Source organism: Bubalus kerabau, chromosome 9 (genome assembly GCF_029407905.1).
Source record: "Bubalus kerabau isolate K-KA32 ecotype Philippines breed swamp buffalo chromosome 9, PCC_UOA_SB_1v2, whole genome shotgun sequence".
NCBI classification, from domain to species: Eukaryota; Metazoa; Chordata; class Mammalia; order Artiodactyla; family Bovidae; genus Bubalus; species Bubalus kerabau.
Genome location: NC_073632.1, coordinates 17,679,345 through 17,706,677, shown reverse-complemented (window position 1 = coordinate 17,706,677; position 27,333 = coordinate 17,679,345). Strand labels below are relative to the sequence as shown.

The following is a 27,333-nucleotide window of genomic DNA, read 5'->3' as shown; positions in this document are numbered from 1 at the left end:
TCATCTTTAACCTACATGTTTTATCAATGGTGCTGTACAGAGGGAGAAGTCTTGAGACTACTGTAAAAATAAGACTGAAAACCAGAAGCAGGAGGCTTAAGTCCAAATCCTGAGAACATCAGAAAACTCCTGACTCCAGGGAACATTAATCGATAGGAGCTCATCAAACGCCTCCATACCTGCACTGAAACCAAGCACCACACAAGGGCCAACAAGTTCCAGAGCAAGACATACCATGCAAATTCTCCAGAAACACAGGAACACAGCCCTAAGCTTCAATATACAGGCTGCCCAAAGTTACTCCAAAACCATTGACATCTCATAACTCATTACTAGACATTTCATTGCACTCCAGAGAGAAGAAATCCAGCTCCACCCACCAGAACACAGACACAAGCTTCCCTAACCAAGAAACCTTGACAAGCCATGGATACAACCCCACCCACAGTGAGGAAACTCCATAATAAAGAGAACTCCACAAACTGCCAGAATACAGAAAGGCCACCCCAAACTCAGCAATATAAACAACATGAAGAGACAGAGGAATACCCAGCAGGTAAAGGAACAGGATAAATGCCCACCAAACCAAATAAAAGAAGAAGAGATAGGGAATCTACCTGATAAAGAATTCCAAATAATGATAGTGAAAATGATCCAAAATCTTGAAATCAAAATGGAATCACAGATAAATAGCCTGGAGACAAGGATTGAGAAGATGCAAGAAAGGTTTAACAAGGACCTAGAAGAAATAAAAAAGAGTCAATATATAATGAATAATGCAATAAATGACATCAAAAACACTCTGGAGGCAACAAATAGTAGAATAACGGAGCCAGAAGACAGGATTAGTGAAGTAGAAGATAGAATGGTAGAAATAAATGAATCAGAGAGGAATAAAGAAAAATGAATTAAAAGAAATGAGGACAATCTCAGAGACCTCCAGGACAATATTAAATGCCCCAACATTCGAATCATAGGAGTCACAGAAGAAGACAACAAAAAGAAAGACCATGAGAAAATACTTGAGGAGATAATATTGAAAATTTCCCTAAAATGGGGAAGGAAATAATCACCCAAGTCCAAGAAACCCAGAGAGTCCCAAACAGGATAAACCCAAGGTGAAACAACCCAAGACACATATTAATCAAATTAACAAAGATCAAACACAAAGAACAAATATTAAAAGCAGCAAGGGAAAAACAACAAATAACACACAAGGGGATCCCCATAAGGATAACAGCTGATCTTTCAATAGAAACTCTTCAGGCCAGGAGGGAATGACAAGATATACGTAAAGTGATGAAAGAAAATAATCTACAGCCCAGATTACGGTACCCAGCAAGGATCTCATTCAAATATGAAGGAGAAATCAAAAGCTTTACAGACAAGCAAAAGCTGAGAGAATTCAGCACCACCAAACCAGCTCTCCAACAAATACTAAAGGATATTCTCTAGACAGGAGACACAAAAACGGTATATAAACTCGAACCCAAAACAATAAAGTAAATGGCAATGGGATCATACTTATCAATAATTATCTTAAACATAAATGGGTTGAATGCCCCAACCAAAAGACAAAGACTGGCTGAATGGATACAAAAACAAGACCCCTATATATGTTGTCTACAAGAAACCCACCTCAAAACAGGGGACACATACAGACTGGAAGTGAAGGGCTGGAAAAAGATATTCCATGCAAATAGAGATCAAAAGAAAGCAGGAGTAGCAATACTCATATCAGATAAAATAGACTTTAAAACAAAGACTGTGAAAAGAGACAAAGATGGTCACTACATACTGATCAAAGGATCAATCCAAGAAGAAGATATAACAATTATAAATATATATGCACCAATAGGAGCACCGCAATATGTAAGACAAATGCTAACAAGTATGAAAGGGGAAATTAGCAAAAACACAATAATAGTGGGAGACTTTAATACCCCACTCACACCTATGGATAGATCAACTAAACAGAAAGTTAACAAAGAAACACAACTTTAAATGATACAATAGACCAGTTAGACCTAATTGATATCTATAGGACATTTCACCCCAAAACAATGAATTTCACCTTTTTCTCTCAAGCACACACGGAACCTTCTCCAGGACAGATCACATCCTGGGCCATAAATCTAGCCTTAGTAAATTCAAAAAAAAAAAGAAATCATTCCAAGCATCTTTTCTGACCACAATGCAGTAAGATTAGATCTCAGTTACAACAGGAGAAAAACTATTAAAAATTCCAACATATGGAGGCTGAACAACACGCTGCTGAATAACCAACAAATCACAGAAAAAAATCAAAAAAGAAATAAAAATATACATAGAAACGAATGAAAATGAAAACACAACAACCCAAAACCTATGGAACACTGTAAAAGCAGTGCTAAGGGGAAAGTTCATAGCAATACAGGCATATCTCAAGAAACAAGAAAAAAGTCAAATAAATAACCTAACTCTACACCTAAAGCAACTAGAAAAGAAGAAATGAAGAACCCCAGGGTTAGTAGAAGGAAAGAAATCTTAAAAATTAGGGCAGAAATAAATGCAAAAGAAACAAAGGCGACAATAGCAAAAATCAACAAAGCCAAAAGCTGGTTCTTTGAAAGGATAAATAAAATTGACAAACCATTAGCCAGACTCATCAAGAAACAAAGGGAGAAAAAACAAATCAATAAAATTAGAAATGAAAATGGAGAGATCACAACAGACAACACAGAAATACAAAGGATCATAAGAGACTACTATCAGCAATTATATGCCAATAAAATGGACAACGTGGAAGAAATGGACAAATTCTTAGAAAAGTACAACTTTCCAAAACTGGACCAGGAAGAAATAGAAAATCTTAACAGACCCATCACAAGCATGGAAATTGAAATTGTAATCAGAAATCTTTCAGCAAACAAAAGCCCAGGTCCAGACGGCTTCACAGCTGAATTCTACCAAAAATTTAGAGAAGAGCTAACACCTATCCTGCTCAAACTCTTCCAGAAAACTGCAGAGGAAGGTAAACTTCCAAACTCATTCTATGAGACCACCATCACCCTAATACCAAAACCTGACAAAGATGCCACAAAAAAAGAAAACTACAGGCCAATATCACTGATGAACATAGATGCAAAAATCCTTAACAAAATTCTAGCAATCAGAATCCAACAACACATTAAAAAGATCATACACCATGACCAAGTGGGCTTTATCCCAGGGAGGCAAGGATTCTTCAATATCTGCAAATCAATCAATGTAATACACCACATTAACAAATTGAAAAATAAAAGCCATATGATTATCTCAATAGATGCAGAGAAAGCCTTTGACAAAATTCAACATCCATTTATGATTAAAAAAAAACTCTCCAGAAAGCAGGAACAGAAGGAACATACCTCAACATAAAAAAAGCTATATATGACAAACCCACAGCAAACATTATCCTCAATGGTGAAAAATGAAAGCATTTCCCCTAAAATGAGGAACAAGACAAGGGTGCCCACTCTCACCACTACTATTCAACATAGTTTTGGAAGTTTTGGCCACAGCAATCAGAGCAGAAAAAGAAATAAAAGGAATCCAAATTGGAAAAGAAGAAGTAAAACTCTCACTGTTTGCAGATGACATGATCCTCTACATAGAAAACACTAAAGACTCCACCAGAAAATTACTAGAGCTAATCAATGAATATAGTAAAGTTGCAGGATATAAAATCAACACACAGAAATCCCTTGCATTCCTATACACTAATAATGAGAAAACAGAAAGAGAAATTAAGGAAATAATCCCATTCACCATTGCAACGAAAAGAATAAAATATTTAGGAATGTATCTACCTAAAGAAACTAAAGATCTATATATAGAAAACTATAAAACACTGGTGAAAGAAATCCAAGAGGACACTAATAGATGGAGAAATATACCATGTTCATGGATCGGAAGAATCAATATAGTGAAAATGAGTATACTACCCAAAGCAATCTATAGATTCAATGCAATCCCTATCAAGCTACCAATGGTATCCTTAACAGAGCTAAAACAAATAATTTCACAATTTGTATGGAAATACAAAAAACCTCAAATAGCCAAAGCAATCTTGAGAAAGAAGAATGGAACTGGAGGAATCAACCTGCCTGACTTCAGGCTCTACTACAAAGCCACAGTCATCAAGACAGTATGGTACTGGGACAAAGACAGAAATATAGATCAATGGAACAAAATAGAAAGCTCAGAGATAAATCCATGCACCTATGGACACCTTATTTTTGACAAAGGATGCAAGAATATACAATGGAGAAAAGACAATCTCTTTAACAAGTGGTGCTAGGAAAACTGGTCAACCACTTGTAAAAGAATGAAACTAGAACACTTTCTAACACCATACACAAAAATAAACTCAAAATGGATTAAAGATATAAACATAAGACCAGAAACTATAAAACTCTTAGAAAAGAACATAGGCAAAACACTCTCTGACATAAATCACAGCAGGAGGACTCTGTGGGAGAGGGAGAGGGTGGGAAGATTTGGGAGAATGGCATTGAAACATGTAAAATATCATGTATGAAACGAGTTGCCAGTCCAGGTTCGATGCACGATACTGGATGCTTGGGGCTGGTGCACTGGGACGACCCAGAGGGATGGAATGGGGAGGGAGGAGGGAGGAGGGTTCAGGATGGGGAACACATGTATACCTGTGGCGGAATCATTTTGATATTTGGCAAAACTAATACAATTATGTAAAGTTTAAAAATAAAATAAAATTAAAAAAATAAATAAATAAATGAAAAAATAAATCACAGCAGGATCCTCTATGACCCACCTCCCAGAATATTGGAAATAAAGGCAAAAATAAACAAATGGGATCTAATTAAAATTAAAAGCTACACAACTAAAGAATAAGCAAGGTGAAAAGACAGCCTTCAGAATGGGAGAAAACAATAGCAAATGAAGCAAATGACAAACAACTAATCTCAAAAATATACAAGCAACTCCTACAGCTCAATTCCAGGAAAGTAAACGACCCAATCAAAAATTGGGCCAAAGAACTAAATAGACATTTCTCCAAAGAAGACATACAAACACATGAAACATGGCTAAGAAACACATGAAAAGATGCTCAACATCACTCATTATCAGAGAAATGCAAATCAAAACCACAATGAGGTACCATTTCATGCCAGTCAGAATAGCTGTGATCCAAAAGTCTACAAATAATAAATGCTGGAGAGGGTGTGGAGAAAAGGGAACCCTCTTACACTGTTGGTGGGAATGCAAACTAGTACAGCCACTATGGAGAACAGTGTGGAGATTCCTTAAGAAACTGGAAATAGAACTGCCATACGACCCAGCAATCCCACTGCTGGGCATACACACCAAGGAAACCAGAACGGAAAGAGACACGTGTACCCCAATGTTCATCACAGCACTGTTTATAATAGCCAGGACATGGAAGCAATCTAGATGTCCATCAGCAGATGAATGGATAAGAAAGTAGTGGTACATGTACACAATGGAGTATTACTCAGCCATTAAAAAGAATACATTTGAATCAGTTCTAATGAGGTGGATGAAACTGGAACCGATTATACAGAGTGAATTAAGCCAGAAAGAAAAACACCAATACAGTATACTAATGCATATATATGGAATTTAGAAAGATGGTAACGATAACCCTGTATGAGAGACAGCAAAAGAGACACAGATGTATTGAACAGTCTTTAGGACTCTGTGGGAAGTTGGGGCGGGGGGTGGGGGGGGATGATTTGGGAGAATGGCATTGAAACATGTATAATATCATATAAGAAATGAATCGCCAGTCCAGGTTCGATGCAGGATACAGGATGCTTGGAGCTGGTGCACTGGGATGACCCAGAGGGATGGTATGGGGAGAGAGGTGGGAGGGGTGTTCAGGATTGGGAACATGTGTACACCCGTGGCGGATTCATGTTGCTGTATGGCAAAACCAATACAATACTGTAAAGTAATTAGCCTCTAATTAAAATAAATAAATTTAAATTAAAAAAAATATGTACAAAGAAACAAATACAATGAGGACAGATTTCTAATCTGAGGCAATGCAAACTAGAAGACAGAGAAGCCTCTGAAAAGTACTGCAAGTAAAATACTTCCCACAACTTTTCCTGGCTGAATATCTTTCAAAAACAAGAGTGACATAAAGATTAGGACAGAAATCAGTGAAATGGAAAATAGAAAAACAACAAAGAAAAGCAATGAAAGCAAAGATGATTATTTGAGGATATTAATAAAATTAATAAACCTCTAGAGAAACTGATTAGAAATAAGAAAAAACACTAATGACCAATATCAGGAATGAGGGAGGTGATGTTACTACAGATCTTACAGGTATTAGAAACAAAGGCCTATTATGAGCAACTGTAGGCTATTAAGTTCACCAATTCCTTGAAAGACATAAATGAGCTCTTTCTCTAGGAAAAGAATCCGAATAGCTCTATTTATCAAGGAAATTGATCAACAGTTGAAAATCTTCCAACAGCAACCACAACCGCAAAAAGTTCCAGAACCAGAGAGCTTCACTGGGGAAATCTACCAAACAGTTAAAGCAGGATACAAATTCTATGTAAACTCTTCAGGAAACTGGGGAAAAGGGGGTGAAGGGGTACTATTTCCCAATTGATTCCATGAAGCCAACATAACCCTGACAGCAAAAGCAGAGGGCATCAGAATAAATGAAACTTGCAGATAAACACTCTGCATGAATATTTGCAAAAATTCTCAACAAAACTTTATCAATTAAAATTCTGGAATATATGAAAAAGATAACATATCAAGACCAAGAGTGATGAGGCCCAGAAATATAAGGTTAGGTTAACATGTAAAATCAGTGATTTATAATTTACTAGTTTATAGTTTACTATAATTATAGTAAAATCAATATAATTCTGTTAAATAAATATAAAAGAAAAAACTATTATGATCTCAAAGTGCAGAAAAAGCACATGATAAAATCTAACATCCATTTCTGATTTTTTAAAAAACCTCAGCAAACTAGGCAAGAAGGAAATTTCCTCAACTTGATTAAAAACATCTATGAAAAATGAAAAGCTAATATCATGCTTAGGGGTGAAAGTCTGAACACTCTCACATTTAATGTAACATCATGAATAAGATAAGCAAGTTCATTCTCTCCATTTCTATTATACTGAAGGTTCTAAAAAGGAAAATTAAGGCAACAAAATTACAGAGGAAGTAAAAACTGTCTTTACTTGAGGATGACAGTCATCTAGATAGGAGATCTAACAGAACCTATAAAAAGCTACTAAAACAAGTATGTGAGGTTTAGCAAGGATGTGGGACATAAGATAAATATGGGGGGAAAAAAACTATTTTATTTCTACATTCCAACAACAATCAGAAATTGAAATTTTAGAAATATTTATTAGGTTGTACAAAAGGAATTGAGGTTTTTCACTGTTGAACTATGTCACTTGATTGTCACAATATATTGGAATATATTCTTAAATAAATGTAGTTATGTTATATACATTTTAATGCACATTTCTCGCTTTATGTTTTTTGCTAATGACTTATTACTTGCTGTGTATTTTATATTTATTTTAGACTTAGGGAAATAATGTTAGTCAATAAACAAATTCAAGTGATTTTCTTATTCGAGTTCAAAATGGGTTGTAAAGCAGCAGAGACAACTTGCAACTTGAACGACGCATCTGGCCCAGGAACCGCTAAAGAACGTACAGAGCAGTGCTGGTTCAAGTTCTGTAAAGGAGACGAGAGCCTGGAAGATGGGCGCAGTGGCCGCGCATCGAAAGCTGAAAACAACCAACTGACAAGCTTACCGAAGCTGATTCTCTTACAACCACACAAGAAGCTGCCGAAGAGCTCGATGCCTACCATTCTACAGTCATTCAGCTTTTGAAGCCAATTGTAAAGGTGCAAAACCTTGATAAGCGGGTGCCTCAATGAGCTGACCACAAACCCAAAAAACAGTTGTCCTGAAGTGTCCTCTTCTCTTATTCTATGCAACAACAATGAGCCATTTCTCGATCAGACTGTAATGGGCGACAAAAAGTGGATTTTATACAACAACCAACGACAACGAGCTCAGTGGTTGGACTGAGACGAAGCCCCAGAGCACTTCCCGAAGCCAAACTTGCACCAAAGAAAGGTCATGGCCACTGTCTAGGGGACTACTGCCCGTCTGATACACCATAGCTTTCTGAATCCCAGAGAAATCATTACATCTGAGAAGTATGCTCAGCAAACCAACGAGATACACTGAAAACTGAAGTCTGCAGCCGGCACTGCTCAACAGAATGGGCCCAATTCTCCTCCATGATGACGTTCAAAACAACCAACACTTCAAAAGTTGAACAAACTGGGCTACGAAGTTTTGCCTCATCTGCACATTCACCTGACCTCTTGCCAACCACTTCTTCAAGCATATGGAAAAATCTTTATCTCCTACTCAGTTTTGCTGTGAACCTAAAACTATTCTAAAAAGTCTATTTTTAAAAAGTCAACAGTAAAAAAAAAATATTAAATTAGAAAATGAAAGACATGAACAGATCACTGAACAGGATACACACGTGGCAAATAAGCACGTGAAAAGCTGTTCAACATCATTAGCCACGAGGGAAACGCAAACCAGTACCACCGTCACCGTCGCTACACACCGAACAGAATGGCTAAGATTAAAAAAACAAAAAGCAGCAATGCCATATGCTGTCACAGATGTAGAGATGCAGATCACTCACACGCTGCTGGTACAAATATTATATAACACAGCCATTTTGGAAAAGTCTGCCAGTTTTGCAATGAGTCAAACATGCAATAACCATACAACTCACCAACTGCACTACTGAGCACCCGCCAGAGAAATGAAACCTTACACAAATGTACAGCATTATCTGTAAGAGTCAACCAGAAACAGCCTAAAGGTCCTTTCAAAGTGTGACTGATTACACAAACTATGGGACACACACACCATAAAACTCCACTCCTTAATAAAACATATATTAAGTATGATTCACACTGTCACAAAGTCTTAGTTTCTCTACATATGCTCTAATTTACAGCTTTCTATGGGAAAAGAAGCTATCATCTCAATTAAATGGCATAGAGAAAATATGACCAGTATTTTAAACCTAACTTGGAGAAGGCAATGGCACCCCACTCCAGTACTCTTGCCTGGAAAATCCCATGGATGGAGGAGCCTAGTAGGCTGCAGTCCATGGGGTTGCTAAGAGCCAGACACGACTGAGCGACTTCACTTTCACTTTTCACTTTCATGCATTGGAGAAGGAAATGGCAACCCACTCCTGTGTTCTTGCCTGGAGAATCCCAGGGACGGGGGAGCCTGGTGGGCTGCCGTCTATGGGGTCGCAGAGTCAGACACGACTGAAGTGACTTAGCAGCAGCAGCAATCTTTAAAACAGACAAAACACTAGAAATGCTCAATGTTCTACATTGAGGAAAGTGCACAGTAATCATTTGGTAATAGAAGTGCAGTAATTACAGGGTACAAAAAAAAAAAACTTAATAAACTAAAATCCTCCTAAACATATTCCCTCAATTAACTGGGATTCTTCCCTGATAAACTGTTTTCATGTGAAAAGGGTATATCCCAAGGAAAGAAATTCATTGTAAATGTAAGAACAAAGACTTCATGAAAATGACAACCCTTGTTATTTAAAATTTAAAAATCAGAACAGCACTGTCAATTGAACTTTCTGCAATACAAAAACATTCTTTAATCTTCATTGTCCAACACAGTAGCTATCAGCATTACCTGTGGCTTTAGGGCCTTGATATGCAGTCAGTAAGACTAAGGAACTGAATATTTAAGTTCAATTAAATAGCATATGGCTAGTGGTGGAGAAGGAAATGGCAATCCACTCCAGTACTCTTGCCTGGAAAATCCCATGGGTGGAGGAGCGTGGTAGGCTACAGTCCATGGGGTTGCAAAGAGTCAGACACGACTGAGCGACTTCACTTGGTCACTCACTAGTGGCCACCACACTGGACAAAGCAGATCTGGAGCTGGCAGAAAAGTTCAGAAAAGAATACAAACACAAGCAATATAAAAATAATCATCAGAGCTTCCCTGTCAGCTCAGCAGTAAAGAATCTGCCTGCCAGTGCAGGGGACACCAGTCCAGTCCCTGGTCTGGGAAGATCCCACACCCCACAGACCACTGAGCCCGCGCCCCACGACCACTGAGCCCACGCTGCAGCCGCTGCCAGCTGGGCTGGGCCCTGCGCTCTGCACTGGGAGGCCCGCACCACACAGAGCAGCCCCCCGCTCGCCACAACAGGGGAAAGCCCAAACAGCAGTGAAGAACCAGCACAGCCAAAGTAAAGCAAATTAAATGACAAAAAACATAAGCATCAGTATTGTGGACAGAGGAGGTCTATTTCTCACCCACAGCACTACAGGCCTTTGAAGCAGAATAATTCACTGCACCCGACTTTCATAAGGAGAGCAGAGTCCCTCCAAACAATAAAGATGTTTGTACCCAAATGTGAGTTTTTTCTGGCCACTCTTGATATAGGATATTATTTTATTCAAAGAAATAAATAATAATGTGACTGAAGCCACAGAGTTCAGCGCAACAGTACATTTTCACCAGCAGAGGGCAGAGAGATGCCACAAATACCACACAATGCCAATTTCAATGTCCACATGTTTTGAACTCAAAGACACTTGGTATATTCACTTCCAGAGAAGCAATAGTATTCCTTGGAGTAAGAGTAAAAATGTGTTAAAAGAAATGTATATTTTTCAAAAATAAACAGGTCTCTCCAGAAAAGTTTCTGTCAATGTCATCAGTTTATCAGTTAACTGAAACTCCTCAAATGTAACAAAATAACCCTGGCAAATAAAATGGCAACCAAGCCTTAGTTTCAAGGCCATTTACACCTGTATTAACATTATCTAAGGGCTGCAAAATAAGTTGTAAATAATTCTCCTCCTAAAGTTGTCAGAATCCATGTGAAAACAAAGCATTTGATCCAAAAGTAAACCTGACACAAAAAACAAGACCAGCAACGGACTCAGCAAAGGCGCTGAGAAGGCCCAGGTGCCCTCGGATGACCTGGCGAGGCCCACAGGGCAGTGGGTCGGCTTCAGGCCCCCTCCCAAAGCCGGAGGAACAGCCTTCCCGCCCCAGGTCCAAACGCCCTCTGCAGCCCCGTGCTGCCCCAGTGCCGCGATCACTGCCCTCCTGAAGCCCCTCTGGGACTCCCCGCCCCAACCTCCTCCCTGAGCATGCAGGCCAGTGCCGCAGCCTCAGGCACCCCCGCAGGGCAGGCCTCCCGGGGCAGACAAGGCCCAGGGCATCAGCACCCCTGCCGACCCCGACCCCTTCCCTAGACGCCTCTCCCTCCCCAGACTGACAGTGCTCCCCTCCCTGCTCTGCTCTGCTCTCCCTTCCTGGCTCCCTGAGGCAGGCCCTCCGCTCTGTGCTGCTTCTTGCTGCTGTTCAGTCGCTGTGTCCAAATGTCTGCGCCCCCATGGACCGCAGCACGCCAGGATTCCCTGTTCACCAACTCCCAGAGTTTACCCAAACTCATGTCCACTGAGTAGGTGATGCCATCCAACATCTCGTCCTCTGTCGTCCCCGTTCCTCCTGCCTTCAATCTTTCCCAGCATCAGGGTCTTTTCCAGTGAGTCAGCTCTTCGCATCAGGTGGCCAAAGTATTGGACCTTCAGTTTCAACATCAGTCCTTCCAATGAACACTCAGTGTTGGTTTCCTTTAGGATGGACTGGCTGGCTCTCCTTGCAGTCCAAGGGACTCTCTGTGCTCAGGGTCTGCCAATCCCCTTAGAGTGGAGGCTCCTGCAGGACAGGGCAGGGAGAGCTCCTGTCCTACGCCTGCTCTAGGAGACCAGCAGACAAAGGGTAAAAACTAGAAAGAAACATCACTACCTTCTTTTCCTGAGCCTTCCAAAAAGTATTCTTGAGTGGAGGTAGTCCCAGTCTGTGCTCAATATCACTGTTTACCAGATAAAACACAATTCACAAATGCTTCCTTCAAAGTTGTAAAAATGACTGAGTGCTAAAAACCAAAAAGACCTGACATAATTGTCAAGTCCTTAATTTGTACAGAACACTTCACAAGCTCACTTAATCCTCACAACTCCCTGACTCAGGCATCACCCTTTGACATGTGGTGACGCTGAGGCTTAAAAGTTTAAACACCACCACAAGGAAGAAACAGGGGAGGGGGAGGAGGGAGGGAGAGAGGGAAGAAGGAAAAGAAGAGAAAACAAACCCCAGAGACGACAATGAGAGAGCTGATTTCAATGGAGAGCCCATGCTCTGAGCTAAGGAACTAGGATGCCTCTCAAGGGTAAAGGCAGACCAAAAGTTAGGAGATACAGAACTACATTATTTTTATTATATTTTTATTAAACTTAGGAAAAGGGAATAAATATGTTCAGTTCAGTTGCTCAGTCATATCCAACTGTTTGTGACCCCATGGACTGCAGCACACCAGGCTTCCCTGTCCATCACCAAACCCGGAGCTTACTCAAACTCATGTCCACTGAGTTGATGATGTCATTCAACCATCTCTTCTTCTGTTATCCCCTTCTCCGCCCGCCTTCAGTCTTTCCCAAATCACGGTCTTTTCCAATGAGTCAGTTTTTCACATCAGGTGGCCAAAGTAGTGGAGTTTCAGCTTCAACATCAGTACTTTCAATGAATATTCAGGACTGATTTCCTTTAGGATGGACTGGCTGGATCTCCCTGCAGTCCAAGGGACTCTCAAGAGTCTTTTCCAACACCACAGTTTAAAAGCATCAATTCTTCCGCACTCAGCTTTCTTTATAGTCCAACTCTCACATCCATACATGACTACTGGAAAAACAATAGCTTTGACTAGACATACCTTTGTCAGCAAAGTAATGTCTCTGGTTTTTAATATGCTGCCTAGCTGGGTCATAGCTTTTCTTTTACGGAGCAAGCATCTTAATTTCATGGCTACAGTCACCATCTGCAGTGATTTTGGAGCCCAAGAAATGAAAGTCTGTCACTGTTTCCATTGTTTCCACATCTATTTGACATGAGTGATGGGACCAGATGCCATGATCTTAGTTTTCTGAATGCTGAGTTTTAAGTCAACTTTTTCACTCTCCTCTTTCACCTTCATCAAGAGGCTCTTTAGTTCCTCTTTGCTTTCTGCCATAAGGGTGGAAGAAACACAAGCTGGAATTAAGATTGCCGGGAGAAATATCAATAACCTCAGATATGCAGATGACACCACCCTTATGGCAGAAAGTGAAGAGGAACTAAAAAGCCTCTTGATGAAAGTGAAAGTGGAGAGTGAAAAAGTTGGCTTAAAGCTCAACATTCAGAAAACGAAGATCATGGCATCCGGTCCCACCACTTCATGGGAAATAGATGGGGAAACAGTGGAAACAGTGTCAGACTATTTTTCTGGGTTCCAAAATCACTACAGATGGTGACTGCAGCCATGAAATTAAAACACACTTACTCCTTGGAAGGAAAGTTATGACCAACCTAGATAGCATATTCAAAAGCAGAGACATGACTTTGCCAACAAAGGTTCGTCTAGTCGAGGCTATGGTTTTTCCTGTGGTCATGTATGGATGTGAGAGTTGGACTGTGAAGAAGGCTGAGTGCCGAAGAATTGATGCTTTTGAACTGTGGTGTTGGAGAAGACTCTTGAGAGTCTCTTGGACTGCAAGGAGATCCAACCAGTCCATTCTGAAGGAGATCAGTCCTGGGTGTTCTTTGGAAGGAATGATGCTAAAGTTGAAACTCCAGTACTTTGGCCACTTCATGTGAAGAGTTGACTCATTGGAAAAGACTCTGATGCTGGGAGGGATTGGGGGCAGGAGGAGCAGGGGACGGCAGAGGATGAGATGGCTGGATGGCATCACTGACTCGATGGACATGAGTCTGAGTGAACTCCGGGAGTTGTTGAGGGACAGGGAGGCCTGGCGTGCTGCGATTCATGGGGTCGCAAAGAGTCAGACACGACTGAGCGACTGATCTGATCTGATCTGATAAGGGTGGTAATATCTACATAACCGAAGTTATTAATATTTCTCCTGGCAATCCTGATCCCAGCTTGCACTTCATCCAGCTCAGAATTCTGCATGATGTACTCTGCATAGAAGTTAAATAAGCAGGGTGACAATATACTGCCTTGACCTACTCCTTTGCCAATTTGGAACCAGTCTGTTGTTCCATGCCTGGGTTCTAACTGTTGCTTCTTGACCTGCATACAGGTCAGGTGGTCTGGTATTTCCATCTCTTGAAGAATTTTCCACAGTTTGTTGTGATCTACACAGTTAAAAGCTTTAGCATTATCAATAAAGCAGTAGTAGATGTTTTTCTGGAACTCTCTTGCTTTTGCGATGATCCAACAGATGTTGGCAATGTGATCTCTGGTTCCTCTGCCTTTTGTAAAACCAGCTTGAACACCTGGAAGTTCACAGTTCACATACTGTTAAAGCCTGGCTTGGAGAATTTTGAGCATTACTTTGCTAGCATGTGAGATGAGTATAATTGTGCGGTAGTTTGAACATTCTTTGGCATTGCCCTTCTTTGGGATTGGAATGAAAACTGACCTTTTCCAGTCTTGTGGCCACTGCTGAGTTTTCCAAATTTGCTGGCATATTGAGTGCAGCACTTTTACAGCATCATCTTTTAGGATTTGAAATAGCTCAACTGGAATTCCATCACACCCACTAGCTTTGTTTGTAGTGATGCTTCCTAAATCCCAATGGTCTTTGCATTCCAGGATGTCTGGCTCTAGGTGAGTGATCACACCATCATGGTAATCTAGGTCATTAAGATCTTTTTAAAATAGTTCTGTGTATTCTTGTCATCTCTTCTGCTTCTGTTAGGTCCCTCCCATTTCTGTCCTTTATTGTGCCCATCTTTGCATGAAATGTTCCCTTGGTATCTCTAATTTTCTTGAAGAGATTTCTAGTCTTTCCCATTCTATTGTTTTCCTCTATTTCTTTGCCCTGATCTCTGAGGAAGGGTTTCTTATCTCTCCTTACTGTTCTTTAGAACTGCATTCAAATGGATATATCTTTCCTTTTCTCCTTTGCCTTTAGCTTCTCTTCTTTTCTCAGCTATTTGTAAGGCCTCCTCAGAAAACCATTTTGCCTTTTTGCATTTCTTTTTCTTGGTGATGGTCTTGATCATCGTCTTCTGTGTAGTGTCATGAACCTCCGACCATAGTTCTTCAGGCACTCTATCAGATCTTATCCCTTGAATCTATTTCTAAGTTCCACTGTATAATCATAAGGGATTTGATTTCGGTCATACCTGAATGGTCTAGTGGTTTTCCCTACTTTCTTCAATTTCAGTCTGATTTTGCCAATAAGGAGATCGTGATCTGAGCCAGTCAGCTCCCGGTCTTGTTTTTGCTGACTGTATAGAGGCTCTCCATCTTTGGCTGCAAAGAATATAATCAATCTGATTTCAGTATTGACCATCTGGTGATGTGTATGTGTAGATACGTCTCTTGTGTTCTTGGAAGAGGGTGTTTGCTATGACCAGTACGTTCTCTTGGCAAAACTCTGTTAGCCTTTGCCCTGCTTCTTTTTGTACTCCAAGACCAAACTTGCCTGTTACTCCAGGTATCTCTAACTTCCTACTTTTGCATTCCAGTCCCCTATGATGAAAAGGACATCTTTTTCGGGTATTAGTTCTAGACGGTCTTGAAGGTCTTCATAGAAACGTTCAATTTCAGCTTCTTCAGCATTACTGGTTGGGGCATAGACTTGGATTACTGTGATACTGAATGGTTTGCCTTGGAAACCAACAGTGATCTTTCTGTCATTTTTGATATTGCATCCAAGTACTGCATTTTACACTGTGGAGGTAAGGGTCAGCAGTGGCCTGCCGCAGGGCCAGGGGCTCTGGGTGCAGCAGACCTGGGTCACACAGTGTGTGGCTAAGCCCTCTTGGAGTAGGTCACCAATAACCCCACCACAGAGCTGCCGAGCAGACACCGCACAAACTGCAGAACAATTATACCAAAGAAATTCTCGCACTGTTAGGAAATTTCTAGGACCTACAACAGATTTCCCAATCTGGGGATCTGGCAAAGGGACTGAGAACCCCCAGGGAATTTTACTTCGGAGGCCAGTCCTCCTTCGAAGGATTTGATTACAGAACTTACACAGGACTAGGGAAACAGATTCTTGGAGGGCACAAACAAAACCTTGTGTGCACACCAGGACCCAGGAGAAAGGAGCAGTGACCCCTCCAGAGACTGAGCCAGGCTTGCCTGTCAGTGTCCAGGAGCCTCTGGCAGAGATGTGGGTTGCGGTGGCCTGCTGCAGGCTTGCGGGCACTGAGTGCAGCAGTGCGTGCATGGGACCTTGTGAAGAAGATCACCACCACCACAGTCTGGTCTCAGGTCAAACAACAGGGAAGGAACACAGCCCCACCCATCAACAGAAAATTGGATTAAAGACTTACTGAGCCTGGCCCCGCCCATCAGAACAGGACCAGTTTCCCCTTCAGTCAGTCTCTCCCATCAGGAAGCTTCCATAAGCCTCTTATCCTTCTCCATCTGAGGGCAGACAGACTGAAAACCACAATCACAGAAAACTAACCAATCTGAGCACATGGACCACAGTCTTGTCTAACTCAATGAAACTATGAGCCATGCCCTGTAGGGCCACCCAAGATGAACAGGTCATGGTGGAGAGTTCTGACAAAACTTGGTCCACTGGAGAGGGAATGGCAAACCACCTCAGTATTCTTGCCTAGAGAACCCCATGAGCAGTATGAAAAGGCAAAAAGATAGGACACTGAAAGATGAACTCCCCAGGCTGGTAGGTGTCCAATATGCTACTGGAGATCAGTGGAGAAGTAACTCCAGAAAGAAAGAAGAGAGAGAGCCAAAGCAAAAACAACATCCAGTTGTGGATGTGACTGGTGATGGAAGCAAAGTCCGATGCTGTAAAGAGCAATACTGCATAGGAACGTGGAATGTTAGGTGCATGAATCAAGGCAAATTGGAAGTGGTCAAACAGGAGATGGCAAGAGTGAACATCGACATTTTAGGAATCAGTGAACAAAAATGGACTGGAAAGGGTGAATTTAATTCAGATGACCATTATATCTACTACTGTGGGCAAGAATCCCTTAGAAGAATAAATATGTAAATAAACTCAAAATATCATAGACACTAAAAAATGAAGAAGATTCTTAAGAGAACTAAAAAATCTACAAATACAGCATTCCCATGATGTTTTTCAAATGCTAATGTACTTTGGCAAAGAAGTTAAACTGTGATAGTCATTTAAGGCTCCACTGGTCATCAGGACAGCATAAGATAAAAGGAGAAAATGAAGCTTGCCAACCCTATTTCTCACTTTGTTCAGGTGATTGAGCATCATTCAGAAACTCAGCTTAAAAGTTCAGAAGTTTGAGCAAGTGTGTTACCGCTTTCCTTGATTTGATTTTATTTATTTTTGGCTGGGCTAGGTCTTCGTCGCTGCGTGCAGGCTTTCTCTGGTGGTGCAGAGCAGGGGCCTCTCCTGTTGTGAGCACAGGTCCCAGGCCCTGGGCTTCAGCAGCTGCAGCACACGGGCTCAGCAGCTGCGGCTCGAGGGCTCTAGACCGTGGGCTCAGGAGCTGTGGCCTAAGGGAATCTTCCCCGACCAGAGATCGAACTGTGTCCCCTGCATTCGCGGGGGGATTCTTATCCACTGTTCCACCAGGGAAGTCCTCTTTTGTTTACATTTTTATAAATATTCTAGTACTTTCTCTATGCAAAATTCCTCTCAAGCAGAAAGAGATTCAATACTTACACCTACCTCCCTTTTAAACTATTCTTGACAGATTCCATGAGATAACATGTGCTTTTAATACAACAAACAGCACTCCAAGTTTTAAAGCATGTCTGCATTACTGCTATTGCCAAATCTATGTTCAAATAAACTTGTTGAGTAAATATATAATATGCAATCATTCCTCATTTTATTAATTTTTTCTTAATATGCTGCCATTACATGGATATAATTTGTTTAAGCATAAAAACCCAGAATTTATCTCCCTTCTCACTATGTACAACAGCTGAATTTAAAGAGAATGAAAAAGCTGAAAATCTGAGTGATACCTTATGTAAATGTCAAGGGTGACTAACACATTCCAGTTGTCCAGAAGACCATCTGCTACTCCGGCCTCAAAAGTAGAAACTGGTTCACTGTCATATCCTCTCCCTGTTAACAGGTTGATGCAAAGCATTTAATCTATTAATTAGTTAATTAATCTCTAATAGGAGATTAGACCAGATACCTGAAATTCAGAACTCTTCTATCGCTAAACTTTCTATAATTTCAGTTACAAAAAAATGTAGATGAGAGACTGAAAATCTGTGCAAAGTGCTTACCTATCACTTACTCATGGACTTAGAGCATCTAGGGGTGAACGGTGTGGCTTGCACCGAACTCTGAGGGATGAATATTGCCTGGAAGGACTCAACAACTGGTCATGAGAAACCTGTGACAATGATAGACAATCCCACCCCCAAATGAAGGAGCAAATCATAAAAGCCTAGTAATGACCAAGAGCATATTTAACATGTTCAATTTAATGAGTGTCAAAAAGCGCAGTAGGAAAGTGTGATACATTTGCACCACCTCCATTTAATGAAACTTCTCATGAACAGGCTCCTCAGCGACAGGCTGGGTGCCCACGGGGGAGGCAAGCCAGCCCTGCCCGCCTTCCAGAGATCCACCCTCAGCAAGTAAGAGTGCACGCCAAGAGCTCTGACAGCAAGACTCTGAAACCACGAGAGTTAGAAAGCAAACACTCATCAGTGAGGAGCCAGCTTAGTTTAAAACACTTTTTAAACTACTATAAAGTACTATTAGCCAGTATGCTGTGCAGAGAACACTCTTCAACCTCCTTCAATACCCCACTGTCCTCACTCTCCGCCAAAGACTTCACCTGCTGTCACTCCCACTTCAGACCCTTTCAGTCTCCCTCCTCATCAACTGCTCCACAGTCTTCCTGATTCTTCTCCCGTCCACAGCGAACCACCTCTCTGTCAGCTATCTAACACTCCCCTGGGTCATACGTTAAAAAATATCACCTACACACCACACTTCCCTCCTGGTGAGCCTGCCCCCTCCTGGCTGTGGAGAAGAGCCCACTACTGGCCCCACAGCCTGCTGCCTCCAGAACTAAACCCCCACAGCGGGACACGGCCCCGGACTCCTGGATGATGACTCAAAGAGACACCACCTTCAGGAAGCCAGCCCGAGAGCTGCCGAGGTGCAGGCCGATGGATCAGTGAGGAGAGTGGGGAGGAGGGGAAAGCGTGTGAGGAGAGCCAGGCCCCAGGCCCCAGGCCCCAGGCCCAGGGACACAGAGAGCGAAGGCAAGGCACTAAGCTGTCTGCCAGGCTGGGCTCGCTTTCCCAGGTCAGGCTGTGGGTGCACTGCTCACTCTGAGACCAGCTGAAACAGAAGCCATGGAGACAGTATTGATGTGCTTACACCACGGCCACTCGACCCAACTTGTGGTGTGCCAGAGGACAGAGAGCTAAAAAAGCTTTATTTCTCAGATTCCTTTGCAGGTAGACTTTTGAATGAAAATGAGTTTCTAGCAATTAGATGCACTCATGCAATCAATAGCTCACTTGGTAAAGACTCCATCTGCAATGCAGGAGACCTGGGTTTGATCCCTGGGTTGGGAAGATCCCCTGGAGAAGGGAAAGGCTACCCAGTATTCTGACCTGGGGAATTCCATGGACTGTATAGTCCGTGGGGTCACAAAGAGTCAGACAACTGAGCAACTTTCACTTATGCAATCAATACCTGAAAGCCAAAGTGAGGTGGAGACTATCTTCCTGCCTTTCTCACTGTTTTTCTGCAAGAAAACCAGATGGTAGAATGTCTGGTCTCCAGTCGAGTCCTGGGTGAGAAGTACCAGTTTTCACGGATGACCGGAAGACCCCACACTCCAGTACCAGCTGGTACGTGTAGGAGGGTAGCTGCAGCTTTCTAATCCCAGGATCACAGCTAGCTGCTTATTTTCTGACACTCAACAGCCCAAGGACAGCCTTTGGGCATGAAGCTCCCTGGCGCGTCAGTTCCGCTGTGATCTGGGACTGACTTTCCCGTCCCTCCCAGGTCTTTCACAAGGACCTAATTTCCTGTGTTAAAGCATTTTTGCCAACACACCTAGAGCGTTCTATCTGCAATGCTGAAGCTCTACTAAACAACCTCAAACATACAAAAATAATATGTGATTCCAGTATTCAAAGCCAGTGGCTTTTACAAACCTGACTAAACAAAGTTTTACATAAGCTAAAAAAAGAAAGACAAATATTGGGTGAGGCCTTATTTTCCATGAAAAATAATCACCAAAATCACAGTGATCTTCATCAAACACTTAAGATACCGCATGAAATACCTCCAAGACCATTGAGACAAATTAGCTTTGCAGATGCTGCTCGTACTGTTTCATAAATAATGTCTTAAACTGGCAGATACAGCATTCTCAAGCCGAGCACGTGCCTCCCCTTGCTCGGTTCCTTACTCACTCAACAAATACTTAGCGAACACTTATGCGCCAGGAAGTATCCTAGGCAGTGAATAAGAAAGACAAAAAATGCCTGACTTCTACATTCTAGAAAGGAAGACAACTATTAAACAAAATTAAGTACATACTGAATGAAGACCTACTCTAACCAAGGTGTGGAGGCCAGGCCCACATGCACACCTGGAGGAAGAACATTCCAAAGACAGAAAAGGCACCAGGGCAGAGGCTGGTTAGTATGTTCAGAGGCTGTGGGCGGGCGTGGACCGCCATAAGCGCTTTGGTTTTTACTCTGACAGGCAAAAATAATGGAGGGTTTCAAGTATAGCCTTGACAGGATCTAACTACCTAACTTGACTTTTTAAATAGATCATTCTGGCAGCTGGGTTAGAACAGACCATAGAGACAAGAATAAAGCTGGAAGACTATTTTAGCTATTGCGGGACAACTCCAAAGTTCTGGGACTGGGCACAAGGGCACAGCAAGATGGGGAAGACTGTTCGAAGAGCAGGCCTGGGGAGGAGAAAGATGAATTAAGTTAAGACATGTCAACTTGGAGCCACTGAATGAACAGCACATGCAGGGGGACAGACCAGTGTGGAGTTCTGAAGGTACGTGCCAGGGGGAGCCATCCCCTTACAGTCAATAACTAGAGCAGGAGACTGGCTGAGACTGGCAAAGGAATAAGCACAAACAGAGTGGAGAGGTTCAGAACTGAGCCCTGCAGCAGATCCAACAACTGGCTGTGCAAGCCTCCCGCCTCTTCTGATTTAAAAAAAAAAAAATGCTATTTTGCTTAAATTAACGCTATCCCCTACTATGGAAAGTCTTAAATACAGAAAGCCCTGGGTCAGGATTCATTAGTGCCTTACACAACTTCAATCTCTATGACAATCAGCAGCTGTGCCTAACACACAACAGGTGCTTAGAAAACACATGTGACAGGAACACTTCTTCAGGTACCCTTGGCTTCCCTGGTGGCTCAGAGGTTAAAGCGTCTGCCTCCAATGCGGGAGACCCAGGTTCGATCCCTGGGTCGGGAAGATCCCCTGGAGAAGGAAATGGTAACCCACTCCAGTATTCTTGCCTGGAAAATCCCATGGACGGAGAAGCCTGGTAGAAGCCTGGTAGGCTACAGTCCACGGGGTCACAAAGAGTCGGGCACAACTGAGCGACTTCACCTTCACCTTCAGGTACCCTTGGATAAAATACAACTTAGGAAGCAGTATTAGAGGTTCTGGTGCACTTTCACGGTTTGCCGCAGTTCTTTTCACTATGTTCTTAAAAAAATAGGATGAGGAAGAAGTAAAATTAGTACCACACTCATTATTACCTTTTCTGATGCTTTATTAACAACAGCTAGTCAGTACTTAAACAGCTGCATGATAATCCTTTTTCTAATCCAGCATCCAAAAATGACCAGGGTCTACCATGAGGAGGCAACAGCTAATTTACTTATTCCTTAATCACTCTGTCTTTGTAATAATAATTTATTTGAAGTTTTTTTTTAACTTCTTTTGTTCTCCCGGTATGTTTACACAACCTCTAAGTATGCTCAGAACAGATGATGTATGTTGAAAAATACGCATTCAGTATGAGATTACATAAATGTCCAGATACATACTGTCAGTCAAGACTAGTTAACAATATAGTCTTCTAACTGAAGGAGGAAAAAATGCAGATCAAAGTGAACTAAACATTTTTTAAGTCCAGAATAAGCCTCCTTATTTGCTGATAGCTTATTTACTTCTTAGATACAAAAACTAGAATTTTTTTCCTAACTTTCATTATCAAAATTTTCTAAATAGAGAGTAGCACAGTGAATAATAACCACATACCCAATGCCCAGATTCAACAATTGGTAGTTTTTTCCATATTTTTATCTTTTGTGTGCTGAAGTGTCTTAAAAGTAATTTCAGGCAAAAAGACATCGCTCCTAAAAACATAATGAAGCTTTAAAAACTATGAATTTTCCCTCCATAATCACAATTACCACACCTACCAAATTAACAGTAAGTTCTCAACGTCGTCTAATGCTACCTATTTTACTTCCCACAACTATGCTTCCAAAAAAAAAATTTTTTTAAGGACTTTTTCAAAAAAAAGCATCCTCTCAAGGACCATTCACTGTGTTAAGTCTCTGACGTGCCTTTTAACTTAGAAGAGCCCCCCTCCCAACTTTTTCCTCATTAAACTTAGTAAAGAGATACTAAACCCAGGCTTAACATAAAGAATAATTACCCTCTCCACTTTAAATATTTTCAGGGGACACATTCAAATATGAAATGTCTCTCATCAGCATAATGCTCCTCACTTCATGTGAATTCTAAAAGTAACTTGAATATGAATATTCAAGGTCTGCCATAAAGATTAGGCTTCCCAGGTGGCTCCAGTGGTAAAGAAGCCACCTGCCAATGCAGGAGACATAGGAGATGCAGCTTCAATCCCTGGGTGAGGAAGATCCCCCACAGCAGGAAATGGCAACCACTCCAGTATTCTTGCCTGGAAAATTCCATGGACTAGAGAGGAGCCTGGTGGACTACAGACCATGGGGTCACAAGAGTCGGACACGACTGAGGGACTTTCACCTAAGATTAAAGCTCAGCTGAGTGGTACTAGCCTGAAGGTCTGTTTCTTAGCTGTGACATAACAACAGTAAGCTCTGTTTGGGACAGATACTCTCCCTCTACAAACACTCAAACTGAAAGAACCTGACGTGATTTGCTTTATTCAATTTGAACATATAGGAACTTCAGCTGTTATATACTCACTAATATATACACATATGTTTTACACATTCATTTAAACGTATGAAGCTGTTTTTACATGTTTTTCCAATTACATTTACCTCTCACAGGCTATGGGCTGCAGACTATCACCATACCTCAAATATCCGGTAACAGTTTCACTATGAAATTTAAGAACTTCAATGATGTTTTTTGCCTGTTAATGTGCCTTGCAATTTTTTCTTGATGGCTAGACATGCTGTGCTGGGTAAAAGAAACGGCTGTAGAGAGGCCTTAGTAACTGGGGAAGGGGCATTCCATAACCCTGTGATTAGGTTTCAGTTCTCCAGGGAGTCTCTGCCTCTGTACTGGGAACTTCACCAATACTTTCAGTCTCTGCCACCCTTCCTTCAGGGGGAGAGGACAGCTAGCTAGACTAGGCAGGCACTGGGATTTCCAGAGATGGCTAGAGTTAGGAATTTCTGTCACCCAGGTCTGTGCTTAGTCATTCAGTCGTGTCAGACTCTTTGTGACCCCATGGATTGTAGCCCACCAGGCGCCTCTGTCCATGGGATTTCCCAGGCAAGAAAACTGGAGAGGGTTTCCATGCTCTCCTCGAGGGGATCTTCCCAACCCAGGGATGGAACCTAGGTCTCCCACACTGCAGGCGGATGTACCGTCTGAGCCACCAGGGAAGCCCCTTGGAGCCCTACTTTAGCCCCAGATCTCTCATCTCCTCCCGGTTCTGTCATCGCGTGGCCTGCGTCCAGCCCCGAGAGGCACCTCTTTTCCCCCAGGTCAGTTAAGCTGTATTTAAATAGTTCTTCCCCAGGCTCTACCTTGCTGTAAAGAACAGAGTGCTCTGGTGTATGTCTAAACAGTCCCTCCTCTTCTCCAGCCAGAAGCACTAGGAGCTCTTCTCCCATATTTACTGTGTTGAGCTTCTAGAGGTAAAACTCACAACCATATCTGACCCTCCCCATTTACTGAGTCCCCCTGGAGTCCTTCAGCAATTCATCAATTACAGTTCGGGTTTTCCCAGTCCAGTTCTGGTTCCCAGAATTGTGATGGAAGTTGTGATTCTCTATATTCACCTATCTCTGCAATTTGGGGGACTGCAGTTGCCCTATGACCTCATTTCTCTGACAGATCTAATAAGAACTGCTGATTGTTCAGCTTGCTCAGCTTTTTTCTTCTTGTTTGGATGGCGTGGAGACCTGAAGCTCCTTTCAGTCTTGAAGCCAGACCACAATCTGGAAGTCCTCTCAACTATTTTTTGGAAACTAGCAAAACATTTATTTTAGGTAAAAACCAGATTCCTGTTGCTTTCAGGCACATCTTAACAAATCAGTTAAGAACAGTTAAAATCAGGGAGACAAGGAGACAAGAGATAAAAGCCCCTAAAAAAGGGAAGCACCAGATAGCCTTGGCTTATCTATGGAAGTGAAACCACTGTCTCCACTAAAAAAACAAATTTCAAATAACAACTAATTTTCATTAATTAATGAGGGAAAACTGCTTCTGTACAAGAGTTGAGCACCATTTCACAGGAAAAAAAATATTTATTTTAAACTGATAATATTGGGCAAAGAATAGCAGCAATAGACTAGTGACCTTTCAATATAAAAACAGTAATTGAATTAAAACAGAAAAGGAATCCATGTCACCATCAACTAAAAAAATTAATGACAACCTGAAAGTAGAGATTTATTTTATTTGATGGGAACGTTAAGGACTCTGAGCCCAGGAGATAACATCTCAGTAGCCCTGAGAAACTGTTCCGAGGAAGCTACAGCCTGACTCCCTCTCCTGTCTCCTGGGAACAGTTTCTGTATACACCCAGCTATCCAGTTCTGTATACAGTTTCTGTATACACAAGGCTATAGTACACACAAGTTTGAAACAAAAGGGGCAGGCAGTCTGAATATCAAGGATTACTGATACGTAAGGAAAACCAGATATCAAGCTAAGGAATTTAGCATTCTTCCGTGTATCAGTTCAGTTCAGTTCAGTCGCTCAGTCATGTCCGACTCTGTGCCACCCCCATGAATCGCAGCACGCCAGGCCTCCCTGTACCTCAACAACTCCCAGAGTTCACTCAGATTCACATCCATTGAGTCAGTGATGCCATCCAGCCATCTCATCCTCTGTCGTCCCCTGCTCCTTCTGCCCCCAATCCCTCCCAGCATCAGAGTCTTTTCCAATGAGTCAACTCTTCGCATGAGGTGGCCAAAGTACTGGAGTTTCAACTTTAGCATCATTCCTTCCAAAGAAATCCCAGGGCTGATCTCCTTCAGAATGGACTGGTTGGATTTCCTTGCAGTCCAAGGGACTCTCAAGAGTCTTCTCCAACACCACAGTTCAAAAGCATCAATTCTTCGGTGCTCAGCCTTCTTCACAGTCCAACTCTCACATCCATACATGACCACAGGAAAAACCATAGCCTTGACTAGACAAACCTTTGTTGGCAAAGTAATGTCTCTGCTTTTGAATATGCTATCTAGGTTGCTTATAACTTTCCTTCCAAGGAATAAGCGTCTTTTAATTTCATGGCTGCAGTCACCATCTGTCGTGATTTTGGAGCCCCAAATAATAAACTCTGACACTGTTCCCACTGTTTCCCCATCTATTTCCCATGAAGTGATGGGACCAGATGCCATGATTTTCATTTTCTGAATGTTGAGCTTTAAGCCAACGTTTTCACTCTCCACTTTCACTTTCATCAAGAGGCTTTTTAGTTCCTCTTCACTTTCTGCCATAAGGGTAGTGTCATCTGCCTATCTGAGGTTATTGATATTTATCCCAGCAATCTTGATTCCAGCTTGTGTTTCTTCCAGTCCAGCATTTCTCATGATGTACTCCGCATATAAGTTAAATAAGCAGGGTGACAATATACAGCCTTGACATACTCCTTTTCCTATTTGGAACCAGTCTGTTGTTCCATGTCCAGTTCTAACTGTTGTTTCCTGACCTGCATACAGATTTCTCAAGAGGCTGTTTTTCCATGTACAGTTCTAACTGTTGTTTCCCGACCTGCATACAGATTTCTCAAGAGGCAGGTCAGGTGGTCTGGTATTCCCATCTCTTTCAGAATTTTCCAGAGTTTATTGTGATCCACACAGTCAAAAGCTTTGGCATAGTCAATAAAGCAGAAATAGATGTTTTTCTGGAACTCTCTTGCTTTTTCCATGATCCAGCAGATGTTGGCAATTTGATCTCTGGTTTCTCTGCCTTTTCTCAAACCAGCTTGAACATCAGAAAGTTCACGGTTCACATATTGCTGAAGCCTGGCTTGGAGAACTTTGAACATTACTTTACTAGCATGTCAGAGAAGGCAATGGCACCCCACTCCAGTACTCTTGCCTGGAAAATCCCATGGACGGAGGAGCCTGGTAGGCTGCACTACATGGGGTCGCTAAGAGTCGGACACAACTAGGCAACTTCACTTTCACTTTTCACTTTCATGCATTGGAGAAGGAAATGGCAACCCACTCCAGTGTTCTTGCCTGGAGAATCCCAGGGATGGGGGAGCCTGGTGAGCTACCGTCTATGGGGTCACACAGAGTGGGACACGGCTGAAGTGACTTAGCATAGCATTACTAGCATGTGAGATGAATGTAATTGTGCGGTAGTTTGAGCATTCTTTGGCATTGCCTTTCTTTGGGATCAGAATGAAAACTGACCTTTTCCAGTCCTGTGGCCACTGCTGAGTTTTCCAAATTTGCTGGCATATTGAGTGCAGCACTTTCACAGCATCATATTTCAGGATTTGAAATAGCTCAACTGGAATTCCATCACCTCCACTAGCTTTGTTTGTAGTGATGCTTTCTAAGGCCCACTTGACTTCACATTCCATGATGTCTGGCTCTAGGTAGTGATCACACCATCGTGATTATCTGGGACGTGAAGATCTTTTTTGTACAGTTCTGTGTATTCTTGCCACCTCTTCTTGATATCTTCTGCTTCTGTTAGGTCCATCTCTGGGCTCACTGAATTCAATCCTTTCATATGCACCTCAGCTACCTGGGGCCAAATTCTGTTTCTTGATTGTTTATATCCTCAATT

At 41.9% G+C, this 27,333-nt stretch overlaps 1 protein-coding gene and 1 non-coding gene across 6 annotated transcripts in view; one reads left to right on the top strand and one right to left on the bottom strand.

Annotated features, from left to right (window-relative positions):
* Positions 1 to 27,333, bottom strand: part of SMAP1 (small ArfGAP 1) — a 187,806-nt gene that overhangs the window by 141,631 nt on the left and 18,842 nt on the right. Inside the window, exon 1 of one of the 5 annotated variants that reach the window (XM_055534779.1) lies at positions 22,784 to 25,201. The exons of the other annotated variants lie outside the window; for them this stretch is intronic. The gene's annotated coding sequence lies outside the window, so the exon portion shown is untranslated. Of the gene's footprint in view, positions 1 to 22,783; positions 25,202 to 27,333 lie in introns of those variants that run through there. 5 annotated transcript variants of the gene reach the window in all.
* On the top strand, positions 21,514 to 21,585 carry TRNAW-CCA (transfer RNA tryptophan (anticodon CCA)). Its single transcript has one exon. It is a non-coding gene; the product is annotated as a tRNA-Trp (tRNA).